Source organism: Papio anubis, chromosome 10 (genome assembly GCF_008728515.1).
Source record: "Papio anubis isolate 15944 chromosome 10, Panubis1.0, whole genome shotgun sequence".
In the NCBI taxonomy this organism is placed as follows: Eukaryota; Metazoa; Chordata; class Mammalia; order Primates; family Cercopithecidae; genus Papio; species Papio anubis.
In genome coordinates this window covers 97,292,274-97,315,709 of record NC_044985.1, presented here as the reverse complement: position 1 = coordinate 97,315,709, position 23,436 = coordinate 97,292,274, and the positions used below count along the sequence as shown (strand labels likewise).

The 23,436-nt window shown below is 36.3% G+C and overlaps 1 protein-coding gene and 1 long non-coding RNA gene across 9 annotated transcripts in view; both read right to left on the bottom strand.

Moving 5' to 3' along the window:
* The window catches only part of SPAG16 (sperm associated antigen 16), a 1,155,561-nt gene that overhangs the window by 898,823 nt on the left and 233,302 nt on the right, over positions 1 to 23,436 (bottom strand). The window lies entirely within an intron of this gene.
* LOC110740985 lies at positions 16,048 to 17,660 on the bottom strand. The gene is made up of 2 exons (XR_002516432.1): positions 16,860 to 17,660; positions 16,048 to 16,237 (listed from the first exon to the last, which is right to left on the bottom strand). It is a non-coding gene; the product is annotated as an uncharacterized LOC110740985 (long non-coding RNA).

Sequence of the window (23,436 nt, the reverse complement as noted above, 5' to 3'; positions counted from 1 at the left end):
CAAACTCATATGAAGAGAAACTTTCAGAAAATAAATTGAATTTGTCTTCATAATGTCAATTGCCTTGAAGCTCCTCCAAATTTCTCCCCAAATCAAATTATTTTTAATACAGAGTATATAAAAATTAAATTAGAATTCATAGTTCAGGCCAAAGTAGTGTGACAATAAATGTTTTCTAAAGATTGTTTTGTCAAGGGAAGCATTGAAGAATGCAGATTTATGTTTTGCTTGTGGTTTTTAAAAAAGAAATCAGATCCAGTAACATGGCATGATAATAATTTATAAGATTTTGTTTTGTTCTCTATGAAGGAATCTCCACAAATGTCCTCTAAACATCATATATAATGCTCATAATTTTACAAACCAGAATTTTGGATGTGAGTTTTTCAAATAGGTATACTTTTAGAATAAAAGAATTTCTTGATGCCAGTATTTTTCTAAAAGCAAACAAAAACCCTAATGGTATTGCTCAGTGTTTAGTTGGGTGTCTGTATCAAAATCAAAAAAATGTAACTATGTACATATATCAGATACAACGTAGATAGCTCCCAAAGAGGTACTGGGATGGTTCCCTGATTGTAAGATCCCAAATGGATTCACTGTGCAATAGATCATGAGGTCCAATTCTTATTCATATGATTGTGTAGGAAAAAAAATGGAATAAAATCACAGAAAAATTAGTAAAAAAGAAGGACCTTTTTGATGAAGGAGAGATTTCAACAATTTGGGGGTAAATGAAGGCAGACTGAAGTCTTCATTATATCAAACAGAAAAATGAAGCTACACTTAGAATGCATGGAAATGATCTGCATAAGAAAAAAAATCCATATATCCTTGGCAAAACTGTAAAGAAGCACTGGACTTGGAATCTGTAGGTACTGTGCAAAAGCCTGGAAGACTGGGGCTGGGGGTGGGAGGAAAGGATTGGTGCAGTTTCTGTCCGTGAAACAACTGCATCTTGAGGCTCCTCCCCACATGCCTCTTCACCATCCATTCTCTCTTCTCTGTTGCTAAATTGCTGAGTGCAGGCAGCCTAACACATTCTGCCAAAGAGAATCATAAACACACACACTCATACACTACGTCTTTTTTAAATAAACAGAAAAGAAATGCACGAGCAGAACGAAGGCTGGCAGGTTATGCACTAGGTTTCAAGGCTTCTCCATTCTGGCATTTGGGAGTTCCCCAGAAAATTCCCAAATTGAAGCCTGGCACACTGCACATCTATGAAAGGTGCTCAAAGACCTGTTAAAATGTCCTAGTGTGAAAACTTCATATGTAGCTGAAGAGGACACTCAAATCATTCAGTAGGCAAATCATACTCATCTCACATTGCTAAATATGAATAGACAACAAAAGGTCAACAAGTATGTGAAAACCAGCAATAAAAGCATATAGCTCAAGAGGAAAAAAAGAACTTAAAAGAAAAACAGGTATTTCAGGAATTTAAAAAGATTATAAATAACTTTAACTAGATTCATAAATTCAAGTAATACTTTCTTATTTAAGCAAGAAGACAATGCTAAGAAAAAATGAGAAAAAGCACAAATACACAAATACATGATTGCTAAAATAAAATCAAAAAAAGGTTGAAACAGCAGAAAAGATGAATAAAATGTATGGAAGAAAAGACAAGAGTATCACTTTTAATGACCTTCAGTCCAACTAATAGGAGTTGTAGAGAACAGAGCAAATAGAGGAGAGAAATTACTAGATAATAGAAAATAATTCTAACTGGAAGACTTGGAAGTGTTCGTATTATTGCCAAATCAAAAAAACAGCCTTATAGCAGATTATTTAGATTTGGGAAGAAATCATAACTGGCAGAACTAAAAACAGAAACAGTTAAAGAGAGTAACTTCTCTCTGGGAAGGAGGTTAGTAGAATGAGGTTTGGATCATTTTTCATTATAAATGCTTCTGGTTCTACTTGACTTTTTAAGGGTGTATTTAAATTTAGAGAAAAAAGAAAATGACACAAATGATTACAGTCATGCACTACATAATGACATTTCAGTCAGTGATGAACAGTATGTACTATGGTGGTCCCATGAGATTACAAAGGAGCTGAAAAATTCCTATTCCCTAGTCATGTCATAGCCATCACAATATCATAGCACAATGCAATACTCAAGTTTGTTGTGATGCTGGTGTAAACAAACCCACCGTGCTGCCAGTCACAGAAAAGAATAACATATATGATTATGTACAGAACATAATACTTGGTAATGATAATGCTGTTGCTGGTTGATATATTTATTTTTTACTTCTTATCATTGTAGAGTATACTCTAGCTTATTAAAAAACCAAAGTTAACTCTACGACAGCCTCAGACAGGTCCTTCAGGAGGTATTCCAGAAGAAGGCATTATTATCACAGGAGAAGACAGCTCCATGCTTGTTATTATCTCTGAAGATAATCTCTGAAGACCATTCAGGGGAACAAGATGTGGAAGTGGAAGACAGTGACAATGACTGACGATCCTGACCCTGAGTAGGCCTTTGCTAATGTGTGTATTTGAGTCTTTGTTTTTAACAAAAAATTTCAAAAAACTAAAAATTATAAAACATTTTAAAAATAGAAAAAAAATGCCTAAAGAATAAGGATATAAAGACAGAAAATATTTGAGCAACTTCCAGTTCGCAAGCTCCATTCATGGTAAGTGATCTGTATAGGTATGTCATTTAAAATCGTTTATACCATGATTTTAATGTACATTTTCTATGTTTAGTTACACAAATACTGACCATTGTGTTACAGTTGCCTACAGCATTCATTTTAGTAACACATTGTACAGATTATAGCCTAGGAGCAATAGCCTATACCATATAACTTAGGTGTGTAGTAGGCTACATCATCTAGGTTTGTGTAAGTACACTCTATGATATTCACACAACAAATCACCTAAGGACACACTTCTCAGAACACAACTTGTTAAGTGATGCATCCCTGCGTGTTAATGCAGTAGTGTGCTAGATTATGCAGTAGTGTGCTAGATTAGAATGTATGAAAGACTGAACACACAGGGCCAAGGAGAGCCCATTGTTCACCTTTCTCCCTAAAGTTACCATCAGTGACATCAGATTGATAGCTCAAAATCAGCCATAATGGAGGGTTTAATACAGAAATCAGCAAATTCTACAAATCACGGATTTTTTGAGGAGTAGAAGGGAAACCTGGTTGACCAGCAGACCACTATTTATTCTGAAGTGGTTTTAAAATGAAGAGCAATATCCACGGTAACTGCATTGATCATGTTAAAAACATTTTCAACATCCTACAGTTTAGTAACTTAATGAAAATTTAATAAAATTTACTCATTAACATAATGAAATTTAAGTCATCCCTACTGCTCTAAAGTATAGTTTCATTAATGTGTCAATAAAAATTAAATCCTGGCCGGGCGCAGTGGCTCAAGCCTGTAATCCCAGCACTTTGGGAGGCCGAGGCGGGTGGATCACGAGGTCAGGAGATCGAGACCATCCTGGCTAACATGGTGAAACCCCATCTCTACTAAAAATACAAAAAACTAGCCGGGCGTGGTGGCGGGCGCCTGTAGTCTCAGCTACTTGGGAGGCTGAGGCGGGAGAATGGCGTGAACCCGGGAGGCGGAGCTTGCAGTGAGCCGAGATCACGCCACTGCACTCCAGCCTGGGAGCACAGCGAGACTCCGTCTCAAAAAAAAAAAAAAAAAAATTAAATCCTACAAAAAAATATTATCAGCCTCAGTATCTGAAACTCAACTTAAATCTATTGTAAAACATATATCCTCATTAGAATTTAATACAAAGTATCATGTTACATAAAATTCTTATCTACTAAGAAAGGAAATTTTTCAAGAATCTATAATTTCAGATTAGTAATTATAATACTTCTTTCATTTACGTCAAGCTTGTCCAACCCACGGCCTGAAGGCAACATACAGCCCAGGATGGCTTTGAATGCAGCTCAACACAAATTTGTAAACTTTTGTAAAACATTATGAAATTGTTTTGTAATTTTTTTGTCTCATCAGCTATAGTTAGTGTTTTTTACTGTGGCCCAAGACAATTCTTCTTCTTCCAGTGTGGCCCAGAAAAGCCAAAAAATTGATACCGTGATTTAGATACAAGAAAGGATTACAGGAAAGGTTTCCAGCTTGCTCAGGCTGTCAAATAGGGGAGTGAGGCTAATTTTACTTAAAATATCTTCAGTAGGGAAGTAACAAGTCACTTCTGGATTTACACATATGATTTTTGGCAAAATTATTCTGTATTAAGAAGGCAATTAAATGAATAAATCACTCACTCAAGATTAGAATGTATGAAAGACTGAACACACAAACACACACACATCTGTTATATACTATATATAAAAATTTAAAAGTTAATATATGCGATTTTGGTAAAACCAAAACAGGTTTCCCATTCTGAAAATTAAATTATACTTTAAAATACTTTATAGTTTTATTTACAACATCAAACTTTACTCAATTCTTACTCCCACCCCCTGCCAAAGACTACTTTTCTAGGCATTATAATAATATCTTAGAAAATAAATGTTATTTTTCTCTAAATTGCCAACATAATATTGGAGTTACGCCTATCCTGAAAATTACCCACTGACTCTATTTAGTACCCTTTGGCCATGGAAGAGGTTCTGAGGGACACCCACTGAAAACATGGGTTTGTCCTGAACTAAAATCCCATATAAGCTTCATCTCTTCTGTTAAATGTTCAAAGTCTATGGTCTATCAATATCCACCTTGTTTGATATTTATATCATGATTCATTTCTTCTTTCCCTTTTCTAATCAGCTTCTTTTTACATTTTTATTGATTTTTTCAAGCCTCTCATCCATATCCCTAACTACCTTTCAGCAGAGCTTATGATATATGTTACTGCTACTAATTTAATTTTTATTTCTATAGTGAATTTATTTTAGAAAACTTCTATGTACTGCAACAAATATACAGATGGGTGTGCACTTGGACAGCCTTTCTTCTATAGCTTGTTGCATGTTTTTCTGTATATTTCATGTATCTCCTGATTTCTTTTGAAAGTATTCTTTTCAGAGTTGTGGTTGATTTCCAGTTGCGTTTAAATTGTTGTCTTACTTTCTGTGTGTTGAGTTTTCAGTGTAATTTTTGTTTTTCACAATTTATTTTGGAATAGAAAATGTAATAAAAACCTTCACTCTGCCAAATTTGATCAGAATTTTGTACTATTCTGGACATTTACAATTTCAAAGAGAGGAACATTTTAATGGAGAGGTAAAAAGGCAGAAATTATTATTGATCAGAAGTTGCAATTTAAAGAATACATTAAATGAAGATGCTAAATTTCTCTCTTCAAATCTCAGCTAAAATGATAATAAGGAATAAACAAAAATCCCACAAGGTTAAAGGAAATACAAAAGAGCAACAGAAGCAGAGAGAGAACAACAACATTTTAGAAGCTGCAAAGCATATGAATGTTAACCAATTTAGCTGTCCTGAGAAGACTAAAAACCAAGCAGCGTGTAGGGGTAACACTCACAAGAAGCAAACCAGATTTTTCTCCCAGAACCCTGAAAAATATGAGATTATGAGGCACTGAGTACAGGCAAAATGGAGTCAGTAGCAGCTAGACTCCAATGTCCTTCCCTAAACTACACAACCTCCTTGGCAGAAGGCAAAGATTCACTGTCTAAAGACATTGATACATGGCAAGGATAGCCTTAAGGATACCAGGTGCAGCTGAGAGGAAGGATGAGAATCTGTACGGATAACAGAGAGGTTAGCTGAAATTAGTTTCTGAATAATGAGATTCTTCGGTTATCTTCTCTTTTTCAGCCAAAGCAGAGCACTGGATCCTTCTTCTCTGGAAAACACAAACCAGCCTAGAGAAAACACCTGTAGATTCTAACCTTTATGTAGATACATTCCTCACCCTTATGATGAGGTCTTCTTGACAACTCCACACACATTCTCAGGTTTAGGATGTTGTAGCAATACTTCAACATTCCGAAGGAAAAAAACAGACCTAGGAATTTGCTCAACCAAGTATGAATCAGAATAATGAAGACATTTTCAGAAATGGAAGTTCTCAAAATGTTCAAGTTCTTTGCCTTCTTTCTCCTAAAGCTAGTGGAGAATTCACTCCATCAATATGAGAAGACAATTCAAGACAGAACAAAATATGGTGTCCAGAAAGTGGGATTCAACAAAGACATGTCAAAAAGTTTCTTAGCGTGCTGCCAAAAGGAGGCTCCGAGTTGACATCTGTGCAGCCAACCTAGACAGCATGTGGTCCAGATCAGAGGGAGGACAAAGGGGTGCTGGAAAGATCTGTATCTCCAAGGGGAAAGAAGATGAAACCAATTTGATTAAAATAAGTTTTACATATCTTTCAAAAAGTTTGAGGATGAATCTGTAGTAAGCGTATAGAATTAAACAAGAGAAAAAATGAAAATAACTCTAGAAAAGAAGGTTATACAAAAAGAAAATATTATCATAACTTGATTCAGCTGAAAATAGTACTTCCATAGTCATATTGTGTAAATACGAAATATTGAATATTACATGAACACTAAACATTGAATTAGTGATACATTATATAATTATAAACTGAGAGACTGGAGGGAAAGAAAGTGCGTAGGTGGCTGAATAAAGAGAAAAGAAGTGTGTAATAATTTAAGCAAGATAGGTTTTCTATCTTAAGAAATCAATATTAAGAAATTAAGATACAAACTTTAAACCAGAAAAATCCATTTTAAAAGGAGGCTTTTTAGAAATGTGGAGATAAATAACAGATAAGTAGGTGAAAGTGTTTAATTCTGGAGAAGCAAGTTGATGAGGATAAGAACAGAACAATGCCATTTTATTAATTTTATAATTACACTATTATTTTTTATTAAACACATGTACAACCTAGTTAATTATAAAATGTGTAGCAAATAAAAACTTCAGAATATACGGATATGTATATCTACATCTGTATCTCCCTAGGTAGAGCTATAATAGACTTCTAATAGATATACCAGGGTAGATACAGATAAAGATATACATAGACATGGATATATTTAAGAAAGCACCTTAAAACCCAAGTGTGGAAAAGAAGTGATGTAGAAAATTAGGTATTTAAAAATTGTAACATTATCAGATTTATTAGTGTATTAGTCCATTCTCACACTGCTAATAAATACATGCCTGAGACTCGGTAATTTATAAAGAAAAATATTTAATTGGCCAGGTGCCGTGGCTCACGCCTGTAATCCCAGCACTTTGGGAGGCCAAGGAGGGTGAATCACAAGGTCAGGAGTTTGAGATCAGCCTTGCCAATATGGTGAAACCTCATCTTTACTAAAAACACAAAAATTAACCGGGCGTGGTGGCAGGCACCTGTAGTCCCAGCTACTTGGGAGGCTGAGGCAGGAGAACAGCTTGAAACCAGGAGGCAGAGGTTTCAGTGAGCCAAGATGACAAAAGCAAGATTCTGGGTGACAAAGCAAGATTCTGTCTCAAAAAAAAAAAAAAAAAAAAAAAAGGATATTTAATTGATTTACAGTTCCACAGGGCTGGGGAGGCCTCAGGAAACTTACATACCTGGTTGAAGGGGAAGCAAGTATGTCCTTTTTCACATGGCTACAGCAAGAAGAAATGCCAAGCAAAAGGAGGAAAAACCCCTTAAACAAACATCAAATGTTGTAAGAACTCACTCACTATCATGAGAACAGCAGCATGGAGGTAACCGCTCTCATGGTTCAATTACCTCCCACCGGCTACCTCCCACGAAATGTGGAGATTATGGGAACTACAATTCAAGATGAGACTTGGGTGGGGACCTAGCCAAACCATATCATTCTGACCCTGGCCCTTCCCAAATCACAGGTCCTCACATTTCAAAACACAATCATGCCCTTCCAACAGTCCCCAAAAGTTTTAACTATTTCCAACATTAACTCAAAATTCCAAGTTCAAAGTCTCATCTGAGACAAGGCAAGCCCCTTCCAACCAAGAGCCTGTAAAATCGAAAGCAAGATAGTTACTTTTTAGATACAATAGGAGTGCAGACATTAGGTAAATACACCCATTCCAAATGGGAGAAATTGGTCAAAATGAAAGGGCTACATGCCCCATGCAAGTTCAAAATCCAGTGAGGAAGTCAAATCTTAAAGCTCCAAAATGATCTCCTTTGACTCCATGTCTCACATCCAGATCACACTGATGCAGAATGTGGGCTCCCATGGCCTTGGGCAGCTCCACCTCTGTGGCTTTGCATGGTACAGTCTCCCTCTCAGCTGCCTTCACAACTAGAATTGTCTGTGGCTTTTCCAGGCACACAGGGAAAACTGTCAGTGGATCTACCATTCTGCGGTCTGGAAAATGGTGGCCCTCTTCTCATAGCTCCACTAGGCAGTGCCAACCCCACATTTCCCTTCCACACTACCCTGGCAGAGGTTCTCCATGAGGGCTGTGCCCCTGCAGCAAATTTCTGCCTGGACATCCAGGCGTTTCCATACATACTCTGAAATCCAGTTAGAGGTCTCCAAACCTCAATTCTTGTCTTCTGTACACCTGCAGGCTCAATACCACATGGAAGCTGCCAAGGCTTGAGGCTTGCATCCTCTGAAGCCACAGCCTGAGCTTTACCTTGGGTCCTCGTTGCCATGGCTGGAGCAGCTGGGATGCAAGGCACCAAGTCCCTAGGCTGCACACAGCAAGGGGGCCCTGGTCCCAGGCCACAAAACACTTTTTTCGTCCTAAGTCTCCAGGCCTCAGATGAGAGGGGCTGCCAAGAAGGTCTCTGACATGCCCTGGAGACATTCCTCATTGTTTCGAAGATTAACATTCAGTCCCTTGCTACTTATGCAAATTTCTCCCCAGAAAATGGGTTTTTCTTTTCTATTGCATTGTCAGGCTGCAAATTTTCCAAACTTTTATGCTCTGCTTCCTTTGAATACTTTGCCACTTTGAAACTTCTTCTATTAGACACCGTAAATCATCTTTCTCAAGTTCAAAGTTCCACAGATCTTTAGGGCAGGGGCAAAATGCTGCCAGTCTCTTTGCTAAAGCATAACAAGAATCACCTTTGCTTCAGTTCCCAAGTTCCTTATCTCCACCTGAGACCATCTCAGCCTGAACTTCATTGTTTGTATCACTATCAGCATTTTGGTCAAAGCCATTCAACAAGTCTCTAGGAAGTTCCAAACTTTCCCACATCTTCCAATTTTCTGAGCCCTCCAAATCTCTAGGCAGTTCCAAACTTTCCCACATTTTTCTGTCTTCTTCTGAGCCCTCCAAACTGTTCCAACTTCTGCCTGTTACCCAGCTTCAGAGTCATTTCCACATTTTTGGGTATCCTTATAGCAGCACCCCACTCTAATGGTACCAATTTACTGTATTAGTCTGTTCTCATGCTTCTAGTAAAGACATACCTGAGACTGGCTAATTTATAAAGGAAAGAGGTTTGATTGACTCACAGTTCCACATCACTGGGAAGGCCTCAGGAAACTTACAATCATGGTGGAAGGGGAAGCAAACACATCCTTCTTCATATGGCGTCAAAAAGGAGGATTGCAAAGCAAAAGGGGGAAAAGCCCTTTATAAACCATCAGATTCTGTGAGAAATCCCTCACTATCATGAGAACAGCAGCATGGGGGTAACCGCCTCCATGATTCAATTACCTTCCACCGGGTTCCTCCCATGACATGTGAGGATTATGGGAACTACAATTCAAGATGAGATCTGGGAGGGGAGACAGCCAAACTTTATCAATTAGTAATTGGGAAATCAAGTTTTGTAGACAAAGTTTTTTAAATTTAATAAGACAAGGGCTATTAATAGTAATTAAATTAACAATAATTAGTTGCCTCTGCCTCTCCATAATTTTGAACAAATATATATATATATAATTTAATATAATTTAAATATATTCTAAAATGCCTAAAGCATATGTGTATATATGTTTGTAAGATATATATATATATATATATATATATATATATATATATATATATATTTGGCATATAAGTTTGGGGCACTTTAGAATATATTTAAATTCCATTTACAGATCTCTCTCAAACTAAATCCTGAAATTATATTTGTGGTAGACACAAAGATGTGCTGCCCAGACCCCCATTTCAAGAAAGGATTTGCTGCCCAGTGTTGGGGTGTGCAAACTGCAGATGGTCTCCAGCTATTAGCTTCTTCAGCTTCTCTATCTCAGCCACAGAGAACCACCTTGTATAAGGTCATATTCCTCCAGGGACCAGTAACTGAGAGAGGCAGGGGTGTAAAGGCCAAACCATTTCAATCAGATGCAGGGCATAACCCTGCTGGATTGGCTGAGGCTTTGTCCACTTTTCCCTCTGCCCAGTCCTCTCCTCCCAACCGCCTTTTAAATAGCTATTGACAGGATTGCCTCTAGAAGTTAGGCAGCCCAGGCAAATATTTTTTGTTAGGTTCCTGTCTACATGAACAATTTTACTTAAAATACATTGTCTCATGTGAAATACCTTGATTTATCAATAAAGCTTTAGAATAATGGACAGTGAAAAGTGTTTATATCTGTGTTTACCATCCAATCAACAAACTTAAAGATCCCTTATAGTGGCCAGGCCCCCATCTCCTCCTATTCAGGATCTGGAACAATTTCTTTGTTCTTTTCTCTCAAATATGCCATTTCTGGCTAATTTCTTATAGCCAGCCACAGGAAAAAGATAACAATGCTATAGATCTTTAGAACCTGTTTATATTGAACAATATAGATGTTCTTGGCTCTGTAGTTCCCTAATTCCATTTATTTGATGCTCACATTATTGCTCATAAGGCTGCATCATTCATCATGAATATTGGTTTCCAATGATATTCCCGAAAGATATTGCTAGGCTTCATTGATGATGACCACAAATGCAAGTCTTACCCAGAGCATGCAGAAAAGCATAAACAATAATTTACTTTGTGGTCATGTTAACTTTACTATTTGTAGTAGTAACACACAAATTTTAAACAACACATTACACCATGGCAGTACTATAAATGTAAAATGACACATTTTCAAACATGACTATTTTAAATTCTTCAGATCACAATGAGTACATTTCTAAAATACGAGCTTTTTCGATATTGACACTGGCCTTCTGCAGACCAACACCAGCAGGGAGGTTAGGTGAGGAACACATAAGTAGTTTCATTCACGCAAGGAATATCTGTCCTGTGTCAGGCATGGCTCAACACTGACCTAGAAGTGCACAGCGTACACACATGGATTGGAAACAAGAAAGAACATGAACCAGAGGGTCCATTGGCACTGTGGAGCAAAAGAATCAAAAGCAAAAGCCCTCAGAAGAGATAGGATCTAACATCCTGGAAGTCGTCCTGAAATATGCTGACAAGCCTGAAGAGGAGGTGTGGTGATTGTCCTTGGGTGCTATAGAATAAGCACTGCAAGTCAGAATGAAAACAGGTGAGAACCTAGGCATAAATTGGCAAAAGCGCACACCCAGATCCTTGAATTGTCCTATGTCCAATGTGAATGAGAAGTCACCCCAAATCAGCATGGTTCCAGCAGCTGAATCTTTCATGATCGTGTAGAAGAATTATCATATCCGTAAGCAGAAAATATCCACCAACCAGGCCACCTTCCTGGAACCAGAACCCAGACATTAAAGTCCTGAAAAGATGCCATCAACACAAGTTCATGAGCTCCACAGGGCATTGGGTTGAATCCACATACAGATAAGAGGATCAGAGAGGACCCCAAAAATGATAAATTGGGATATGGTACCCTGCCAATCAAAGCATCTGGCAGATGGCATTGCCAGCCCCAGACATCCCCAGGCAGCAAAGGAAGACCCAAAAATGTCATGTCAAGGAAGTCACTTCAAATGGTAGGACCTCTGAGGATCAAGAGCAGGATTTGTCCAAGTCTAAGGGCGGTACTGACTGTTGATCTTTAATAGATAAACCTGAATCCCCAACTGAGTGACTGACCCCAAGAATTATGTGACAGGAATTCACTTAGGTAATTACATAAAATAATTACAAGTTACTTAAGTGAACAATAAAAGAAAAACTTGTGGAATGCTTTGTATTTTTTGGAAAGATTTTGTTTCTAAGTTTATGAACAGAGCAATTAAAACACAGTAGCAGTGTCCTAGGGCTGTTGTAACAGAGTACCACAAGTTGGATGGATTAAAACACCAGAGATTTATCTTTTACAGTTCTGGAAGCCAGAAGTCTGAAAGCAAGGTATGAGCACAGCATGTTCCTTCTGGAGACTGTGAAAGCGAAACCATCCCATGATTGCTCTCTCTCTCTCTCGTGTGTATGTGTGCGCGCACACATGCATATGTGTAAGTGTTTGTGTGTATGTGTGTGTCTCTTCTTTTCTAATAAGGACATCAGTCATACTGCGTTAGGGCTCATGCTAATCCAAAATGTCCTCAACTCGTTTACAGCTACAAGCATGTTATTTCCAAATGTGATCACATTCACAGGTACAGCAGATTAGAACTTCAACATCTCGTTTTGGGAGACACAATTGAACTCAAAACAAAGAGTACACTATGAAAACATGTATGCTTTCATTTTTTTTTTTTTTTGTATGATTGCTACAGAAGAATTAAATACAAAGGCACTATACATTGCTGAAGAGAGTTTGTTCCTAGGAGTAAATGTTAACATTCTTAGGCATAATTTTAATCACAGGCATATTAGTTTGTTTTCATGCTACTGATAAAGACATACCTGAGACTGGGCAATTTACAAAAGACAGAGGTTTAATTGCACTTACAGTTCCATATGGCTGGGGAAGCCTCACGATTATGGCAGAAGGCAAGGAGGAGCAAGTCACATCTTATGTGGATAGTGGCAGGCAAACAGCTTTTGCAGGAAAACTCCTCCTTATAAAGTCATTAGATCTCATGAGACTTATTCACTATCATGAGAACAGCACAGGAAAGACCTGCCTCCATGATTCAATTATCTCCCACTGCGTTCCTCCAACAACACATGGTAATTATGGGAGTACAATTCAAGATGAGATTTGGGTGGGGACACCAAGCCAAATCATATCAACAGGTGAAGGATAAAATGTTAAAGTTAACTTTTTTAAAAGTAAGGGTATGAATCAGTAGAAAATTGTATGTTTTCTATTCAGCATTTCAGAAATGATTTTTTGGTTTTATAATTACCTTTTTTTAGATACACAGGGTACAAGTACAAGTTTGTTACTTGGGTATATTGCACTCAGGTAGTGAGCATAGTATCCAATAGGCAGTTTTTTTTTACCCAATCCCCTACCAGTAGTCCACAGTGTCTATTATTCCCAAGTTTATGTCTATGTGTGCTCCATGTTTAGTTCTCATTTATAAGTAAGAACATGTGCTATTTGCTTTTAAATTCCTGCATTAATTTTCTTAGGATTATAGCCTCCAGCTCCATCCATGTTGCCACAAATGACATGATTTCATTCTTTTTATGGCTGCATAGTATTCCACAGTGTATATTTACATTTATCCAGTCCATCATGGATAGCCACCTATGTCAATTCTATGTCTTTGCTATTGTGAATAGTGCAGCAATTAACATGCAAATGCCTGTGTCTTTCTGGTTTTCCTTTGAGTATATACCTAGTAACAGGATTGTTGGGTTAAATGATAGCTCTGTTTTAAGTTATTTGAAAAATCTCTAAACTGTTTTCCACAGTGGCTGAACTAATTTACATTCCCACCACCACTGTACATGCTCCCTTTTCTCTACAGCCTCACCAGCATCTGTTGTTTTTTGACTTTTTAATAATAGCCAGTCAGGCCAGCCATGGTAGCTCACGCCTGTAATCTCAGCACTTCGGGAGGTTGAGGTGGGAGGAATGCTTTAGCCCAGAAGTTCAGGACCAGATTAGACAACAAAGAAAAACCTTGTCTCTACAGGAAAAAAAAAAAAAAAAAAAATAAAATACCTCTCCCAACAAATAAAAAAACTGTAGTCCCAGCTTCCTGTAGGAAGCTGAGGCAAGAGGATCCCTTTAGCCCAGGACTTTGTGGTTGCAGTGAGCTATGGTCATGCTATCTGAACTCCAGCATGGGTAACAGGGCGAGAACCTGCCTCAGATAATAACAGCCATTCTGACTAGTGTACGATGGCTTTGCATCATGGTTTTGATCTCCAATTCTCTGATGATAGCAGATGATGAGCACATTTTCATGTCTGTTGGCCACTTGTATGTGTTGTTTTGAAAAGTGTCTGTTCAGGTCCTTTGCCCATTTATCATTGGGGTTATTTGTTTTTTGCTTGTTAAGTTTCTTACAGATTCTGGATACTAGGCCTTTGCCAAATGCATAGTTTGTGAATATTTGCTCCCATTCTGTAGGGTATCTGGCTAGTTTATTGATAATTTTTTTTGTTGTACAGAAGCTCTTCTATTTAATTAGGTCCCACTTGTATTTTTGTTTTTTGTTGTTTTTGAATTTTTGTTTTTCTTGAAGTTCCTTTTGGTGACTTAGCCCAAAAATCTTTGCCAAGGCCCATGTCAAGAAGGGAATTTCCTAGGGTTTTCTTCTAGGTCATTTAAATCTTTAATCCGTCTTGAATTAATTTTTGTATATGGTAAAAGGTAAGGGTCCAGTTTCATTCTTCTACATATGACGGGTCAATTATCCCAGCACCATTTATTGAACAGGGAGCCCTTTCCCCATTTGTTTTTGTCATCCTTGCCAAAGATCAGATGTGCGTGGCTTTATGTCTGAGTTTTCTATTCTATCCTGTTCCACTGGTCTATGTGTCTGTTTTTATACAAGTACAATGATGTTTTGGTTCTCGTAGCCTTATAATATAGTTTGAAATTGGGTAGTGTGATGTGTTCAGCTTTGTTCCTTTTGCTCAGGACTGCTTTGGCTATTCAGACTCTTCTTTGGTTCTATGTGAATTTTAGAATGGTTTTTTCTAATTCTGTGAAAAATGACACTGGTTGTTTGATAAGAATAGTGCTGAATCTGTAAATTGCTTTGGGCAGTATGGTCTTTTGAACAACGTTGATTCTTCCAATCCATGAACATGGAATGCTTTTCTCTTTATTTGTGTCATCTCTAATTTATTTCAGCAATGTTTTGCAATTCTCCTGGTAGAGATCTTTCGCCTCTTTGGTTAGTTGTATTCCTAGGTATTTTGTTTTCTTTGCAGCTACTGTAAATGGTATCATGCTCTTGATTTGACTCTCAGCATGGACATTAGTATACAGAAATACTACCAATTTTTGTTTTGATTTTGTGTCCTGAAACCTTCCTAAAATTACTTATCAGTTTTATCAGCCATTAGAAGAGACTCTAGAATTTTCTAGGTATAGAATCATATCATCAGTGAAGAGAGAGTTTGACTTATTTTTCTATTTCAATGCCTTTCATTTTTTTTTCTCTTGCTTGATTGCACTGGCTAGGACTTCCTCAGAAATGTTTTAATGCAAACAGTGATGGTGGATCACAGTGTATTAAATAAATTCATTAATATGAAAATCAATTATCATCTTGAAACTTTCTTCTATTTTTTTTCCATTTAATGAAAAAACACCTAATTATTTTTCTAAAAAAGTATTTCTCATCAAATATACATGTTTCCAATGCTATACTCAAAGGTTGCCTATGACAGGGAGATTTTTTGACATTCAACTCTACATCACAGTTTGCTTTAGGAGGTGCCTTTATGTGGTTATTGTATTATTTTTCTAAGTATGCCATACAGTTAGATTTTGAGTTCTTTGAGGACAGAGACTGACTTTACTTCTATAATTCTACCATCTAAAATAGTGCCTAACACATATTAATAGCTAAATAGACATTCTGGAATGAAGGAGAAAATTAAAATAAGAAAAGACTTAGGATTATATAGTACAACCTTTAACCTAGAGTCAGACCTTCCAGAGAAAGTAAGCAATGTAGATTATTCTCTTTAAAAATAAAGAAGCACTAAGATAAGTTCATTTTTTGAGAAAAAGATAAAATGTTACAAAAGAATTTGGGCTTCATTTTGTTATCAGATGTTAGTAATGTATGGGAACTTACTGAAGGGAAGAAATGATTGGACCTCAGCGGTGAATTGATTATTTTTATTATGCCATTACTTACATTCACACAAAGAAGTAGGTATAAATTTCCATAGCTGATGTGAATGCCAGAGTATAATTTCATGAATGCAAGAAACGTAGGTTCTTAATCTTTCTCTTCATTAGCTGAATTTTTCCTTTGAGCATAATTTCTTAGGGTTTCCCATTTTATGCCAACACTGGGGGTAACATCATAAAAGCCTAAATATCATCTGGCTTTACAGGCATCACTTAAATAATTTATTAATAGATCACACAAGTCTCAATGGAAACTTCTGGTTCCCTCCTCTCCCTGTGGCCTATTTTGTTTCAATAGCTCTCTTTCTGCCACTTCTGTTTCATTCTTGGGAACACAGGAATCATTGAGCAATTCCTACATCACACTGGAGAGCTGAAACTCTGTGATGGTATCTGTCTAGACACACAATGCAACAATTTCTTTTCTGGGGTCTTGTCATATCTAGGGCTGTACTCAGGAAATGGGGAACAGATCCCTTGCATTCCTGGCTCCCATAAAATTATCTGAAGGTAAAGGGAGAAAGGGTGGATGAGTCTTAACTCATTATGTTTGTTCTGATGTGCTTTAGCTATGCAGTGAGCCTCTTCTGCTCCTAAGGGCTTTAAAGCACAAAGGTAAGAAAGATACTTTTAAATTCCTCCATCTCCTTTTTCTGTCATATTTTCCCCCTAGGCATAAGTATAGAACCAAACTGTTTCAAATGGGATAAAGGAATAGAAAAAAAGGAATGACATCATTTTAAAAAGCAGATAATATTTCAAAAACATTTTTGACTCACATACCTTATGCTTGCATCAGGGACACAGCAGGTATACAAACATGGCTCCGGAAATACTCCATTTGAGAGCAACAGGGCAATAGGCTAGCTAGGGAGGCAGAGGATGAAGTAGAGAGGACTTTGGTTTTTATCCTTAGGTAAAAGGAAGTCATCAATGTGACTTCCTCACATCTAACAATGTGAGGTTGTTAAATAATGGTCTTTCTTGTTTTGAAAGAATGGAGTGACTTTTGAGGATAAACTGCAGTTCAGTTTGAAGGTATCAGTAGGGGCTATTGAGTCCAAGAAAGACCTAATTTAAGTAATCTTTAAATTGATTTAGATAGAATGGGATTATACATATAGATATGTACTACTTGTCTAATAGTTTGAATATTTATTTAGTTTATTTCAAAATTACATACAAGTTATCTGTTTTGCAGAAAATAAGACACAAAACATCTGACATGTTATTTTGAATAAAAATATAAATCTACCTCTAGGTGATAGGTGATAAAATTTGAATATGGTTATCAAGAGAGTTTAAAAACTCTTGATGCTTATAAGTGAACTATTATAATTCATCACATTAAGACAACTTTAGAAGAGCATCTGTGATTAATCTAGAAAAATGTGTAGGTTACTTATTATCAAAATGATTACATCCATCATAGTAAAATAACTTAATAGGATGCCATTTTAGGAATGTATAATAATTAATTATCTAGGTTATTAGAGCAATTAGCATAGATTTGTATCTTCACTATCAAATAATTTCAGTGTTAAAATTATATTTTACTTTAGATCTCTGAGAATTTTAAAAGTTAGAAATATAATAATATACTGACAAAATTAAAACTTTCTAATAGTAATTTTTAATGAAGTAAATTATATTTTTAAATGACACAAACTCTAATTATGATAATAGTTTTCTATTATCTTCAAAGTTGAGGGCTCATTGTATTTAGCTTAAACTTTCATCAAGAATGCAGCATTTATTTAGGAAATAAAGTCAACTGCATGGAGCACAGCATTATGAATGAATACCAAGGGCCCATTTCCTCAGCTTTCATGCACTTCTCTATAAACCATAATGTGAAAAATAATCTCATGATTTTTTGGGGGACTATTTATACGGAGCCTCCAAGGACCATCTAATTTCTAAAATCAGCATCATTATAATCCTCATTGGGCACTCCATCTTTTCAAAACTCTCCACTCTCTTGGTTCTACAATGCCATTCTATCTTGATTCTTTGTCATACTCACGATAGATCAACTGTCTCGAATCTATTTACTGTTCCTTCCTCTCCTTACAAAATCCTGATTTTGTCTGGTTGCTCAATCCTCCTCCATACTTTGTGATCAAAGCTATAAGAAAAGGTTTGCAGTCCATGATTGAGAGAGAGGTTTTCTTCCTCTCTCCCACTGGATATAACATTTGCTGCTGCAAATGGCCTGATAGTAATTATACAGGAAGCAGCCACCTCATAAATATGAAGGGAATCAGCTTAAGTATAAAATTATACAGGAAGAAGCCACCTCATAAATATGAAGGGGACCAGCTTAAGTATAAAACAGAAATGCGATGTGACAGAGATTCTGCTATGTGCTTTAACTTTAGTACACATTGTCCAGTCTTCCTTGCATCTAGCTCAATACCAGGTGACTATGTTCTGAAAATGTATAACACTCTCCGGGCTGGCCACAAAACTCCCATCCCATTCTATTTTCACCCTTCTCAAAATCTTGAAGGTCATGTGTTGAAGACACCAGTATTACAAAAATAGAAAGATCCTAAATCCCTGAGATTCCATGGGTCACCACTTGCAAAAAAAAAAAAGATGCTCAGAGAAGCTATCGAAATAGGAAAATCTCCATTGCCCAGGTTTGAATGAGAAATAAACTTTTATTTTATAACTGTGTGAACCCCAAATTGCCTGAGAACATGTATAGAAATGGAATATTGGAAGCACAGATATAAAAGAGACTTCAAAAATTGCAGATCCCCATCCTCAAAGTGGTGCATTCATTGAAAGTAGAATATGGTTCAGCCACAGTGTATGACCACATTTGGTTTGCAATGGGCCTTTGAAAATATAGGGCGTAGAGAAGCATAGAAGACATATATGCTAAGTTCTTTACAAAACAGCAAGTCAAGGATAAAAAGACAAGCAATTAGGTGATAAAACAAGAAACAGACAAAACAAAACATGCATACATACACACATGAGAGTGGAAAACAGGATCATAGAACAGATAGCATGACATGAGGTATAGCTTTAAAAAGAGTTAGCCGAATGCATCACAACCAGACTCCATTAATGAATCTCCGCACGTTCCAGGAGCACTCTGAAGGCCCTAAAGAACTACCCTGCTGATAAAATTAATACTCATGGAAGATCAGAAAGCTGAGGATATCGGGAATTACCAGCAGCAGTTTGGGGCTATTTCAAGTCTTGGTAGGGAGTGTGGAGGTAGTCATAATGAATAGGTTTGATTGTTGGCAGCCTCTTTCAAGTCAATGAGGATTCAAAACTTCCAGTTCCCAACAAACGCAGGAAATGCCTGGAGATGGTACTCTATAATCTGTTCAGCAGAAAGTAATGATATTTGATGGGGGATACTTATTTTGGAAAATCCTGGCAGTATTTGATGAAACTGCTAGGGGCCAGATGGAGTCAATCTGACCTGCACAGCACTGGGCTCTTAATCTCTTAGTTTAGCAGCCATACCCTTCTCTTGTACAAAGGTCCAGTGACAGCTCCAGTGTCCTTCTACCAGAACTTTTAGGCTATAAATTAAAGTGCCAATTTACACAAAGTTTATGCTATGTGATGTTAAACAATAGTTCTCAATCTTTCATCATTTTTTCCAGTAATTATATAGGAAGCAGTTCTCTCACATGGTCTTTAGTAATTATACAGGAAGCACTTCCCTTACATGGCCTGATAGGTTTAGGGCTCTGCAGTTTGAGTGCAAAGAATAATTTTTTCTTGCAATATGATATGACAACTAATGTTTACCTTGTTTCAAGTACATTTTGTCTTTCTCTCTAACTTTATCATACTACATAAAAATCAGTAAATGTATACTCCACTTTGTTCAAAAGTCTAGTTTGTTGTTTATCTTCTTTCCCCTTTATATGCTTCTTTCCCATATCATTGAATTTTATATGCATTCTACTTCTTATTGACTTTTCAGTGCCATTGAAAATTTGTTTCACTGCTGCAATAACGTACTGTAAGTATGACTGTTATTTATTGATAACCATGGCTGTTGTGATTTATAATCAAGCTAAAATATAATCTGTGCATCTCTATAAAAGGGGCATAATATATTTTATTTCATCTTTCTCCAGAGGAGAAAAAATAGACATCTATAATGTTTTTCTGGGCTTCATAAAGAAAACAAAGCTTAGCACTAAAGTATTGTGAGTGCAAATGTTTTAATAAAAAATGAGATTTTGAAAAACATATGCTTTTCTATTTTATTGTTTGTAGATTGGCCACCCTGTTTTCTATAGCTCTAAAATAATGATTTTACGTGTATCAAGGGTGACAATAGAATGAACATGAGACCCTTAAAGGAAATACAATACTGTAATTTTGAAAGGCAAGAAATATCACTAGAATAAGTTTGATAGTAGAAAAAATTTAATTTAAAATATAATGCTTAAAGGTATTGTTATATCAAGAGTAAGAAATACCAGAGAAAAACAAAGCATGATACACATACAAAGCACAAAGGCCCTTTCTTGGTGGCAGCTATTCTTTTTGATGTGCTTAAGGGTGAAATTAGATTTTTTTTAAAAAAGGAAATAATAGGCCAGGCACGGTGGCTCACGCCTGTAATCCCAGCACTTCGGGAGGCTGAAGCGGGTGGATCACGAGGTCAGGAGATCGAGACCATCCTGGCCAACATGGTGAAACCCCGTCTCTATTAAAAATATAAACATTAGCTGGGCATGGTGGCAGGCACCTGTAGTCCCAGCTACTCAGGAGGCTGAGGCAGGAGAATAACTTGAACCTGGGAGGCGGCGGTGAGATCATGCCATTGCACTCCAGCCTGGGAGACAGAGTGAGATGCCATCTCAAAAAAAAAAAAAAAAAAAAAAAAAAAAAAGAAAGAAAAAAGGAAATAATAATTATGCTATAGAAAAATCTAACATTAATTCTCTTAAATTGAATTTTGCCTTTAGAACCAATTTATTTCAAATGACCCCTAACAAAAATGCAGAATTATAGTTCAAGAAGACATTAAGTGATTCATTTAACTATACATATTTTCCAAATCTTGAAACGATGGTATTTTATTTTAAACTAGGCTTCAAATCATGTTAGTTTTTTCATTGATATTTTAAAAGTGGTGGCATTTGAGAGTCATCCTAGCTCAAAAAATCTAGTTACTTACTGGTGCTCTCTTTGTTTAGTTGTCATAAAAAACTAATAACATCATATAAAAATATTCTGCCAAGTCTGAATGTGAGTCTATGTGTAAACATCTGAATACCAACAGGATAGCATTGTATGAAAGATATAATTATTAAAAATAAGTCAAGAACTTTATATTAATCTTTTACTCACATATTCATATACCCAAATGCCATTTAGCATTTTTAATATTTTAATATTCAAAATAACTTTTCCAAAGGGCTTTCAAAATTATGGTGCTATTATCATCATAATTGAGATGTTTTTATAAACCAGAATTACTTATATGGCAGTTTAAACGTCACAAAATGCAAAAGCAAGTGTTTTAACCTTTGGTTTCAATAAGGTGAACTATAAATTGGTGGCAGGATTGGAAATACATTTACTTATTAGAAATGTAAGTAACATATGAATTATAACTAGGTAGACATAGGTATATTCCATTAAGTATTTACTATATGACATATGTTTCTCTTAATCCACTCACATTTCAGGAAAGTTGATGTTTCATGGTCAAGTACACTTGTCAGATGAAAAAATTATGCCTGTACTAAGTACAGTTATCAACACAAAGGCTGCACAGTCAACAAGTGATAGTGTAGGCAGTGTAACTCGAGAACCCACATTGTTGGTCCCTGAGCTTAAACAAATATCCAAGTTAAAGTTGCTTCCAGTTACATATATCTGAGTCAAATATATTCCATATTATGTTGAAATTTAATATAAATTTATATCTTGCAAGGACCTTAAAGATTCACAATTGAAAGTTCATTGAATGCCTCACCAATAGGTGAGAGCATGTTATACTAATGTACATGACTATCATCTCTAAACAAAAAACTAATGTTAAATAGTTAAAGAACGTGATTAGTTATCTCACTAAATTTATTAAATGTATGCCAGTCTATCCAAGTACTTCTTTTAAAATCAAATCAAACTGCAGCTATGTCCTGTTGCTAAGGTTGAGAACTAAAACCCATAAACTACACTAGAAACATTTTCCTATTATGGATGGACCCAATATCTCCAGGAAGGGTTTGAAGTGATGTGAAAATAACTAGGATTTCAGGTTTCAAAAAGTGCTATATGAGGGATGTCTAAATTTTCCAGAGCCTAGTAAAAATCATTTAACCAGTTAAGAAAATACTGCTTTTTACAGTTCCTTAAAAAAAAACTGATTTTTTTAAATTTGTGTTTTCGCTTAAAGCACATGAGACTAACAAAAAATAAATTAGCATGTTATTGGTTTCAGAATATAACAAAATTGACGCATAAATGATAAAAAAAAAATATGTTCTACTGGCTAGGCGCAGTGGTTCACACCTGTAATCCCAGCACTTTGGGAGGCCGAGGCAGGCGGATCACTTGAGGTGTCAGGAGTTCGAAATCAGACTGGCCAACATGGTGAAACCCTGTCTCTACTAAAAATACCAAACAATTAGCTAGGCATGGTGGAGCACTCCTGTTATCCCAGCTACTTGGAGGACTGAGGCAGGAGACCTGCTTGAACTCGGGAGGTGGATGTTGCAGTGAGCCAAGATTGCGCCACTGCACTCCGGCCTGGGGGATAGAGCAAGACTCCGTCTCAAAACAAAACAAATAAAAAATATGTTCTACTATCTTGAGAGTCATCGCTAACATTTTTGTATTTATCTCTCTAGTCTATCAATAGATGAGTAAATGGAGGATAGATGGATAGATGGATGTATGAATAGAAGGGTGGATGGATGGGTAGATATGTAAAACTGCTTATTTCTTTTTCTTCCTTGTTTTTGACCTTAATTCTTTCTAATAATGCATGAAGATTTCAGGCAAAGGTTTAATAAGACATAGTCAATCTCTCAGGGACATCTATGAAACATGCTTATGAGGTCATAAATTATTTTGGTCTACTGTATCTGGAAATAGAAAATATTCAAAATATGAAATACAAAATATCAACATCAGTCAGTTAAAGGCTGTGGGACTTCTAATTACTAGTCTCACTTATTTAAACTACCACAGCAAAGCATATGATATGATGGGTATTATTTCAATTTAGTGAGCTTAAAGTATCAATGATTTATTTTACCTGAAGCTCTTGCCCCAGACAAATGAGTAATCTACTTCTCTATATAAAACCGTTGTCTCTTACCACACATTATTGATTAATGATTGTTTACTTAGAGGA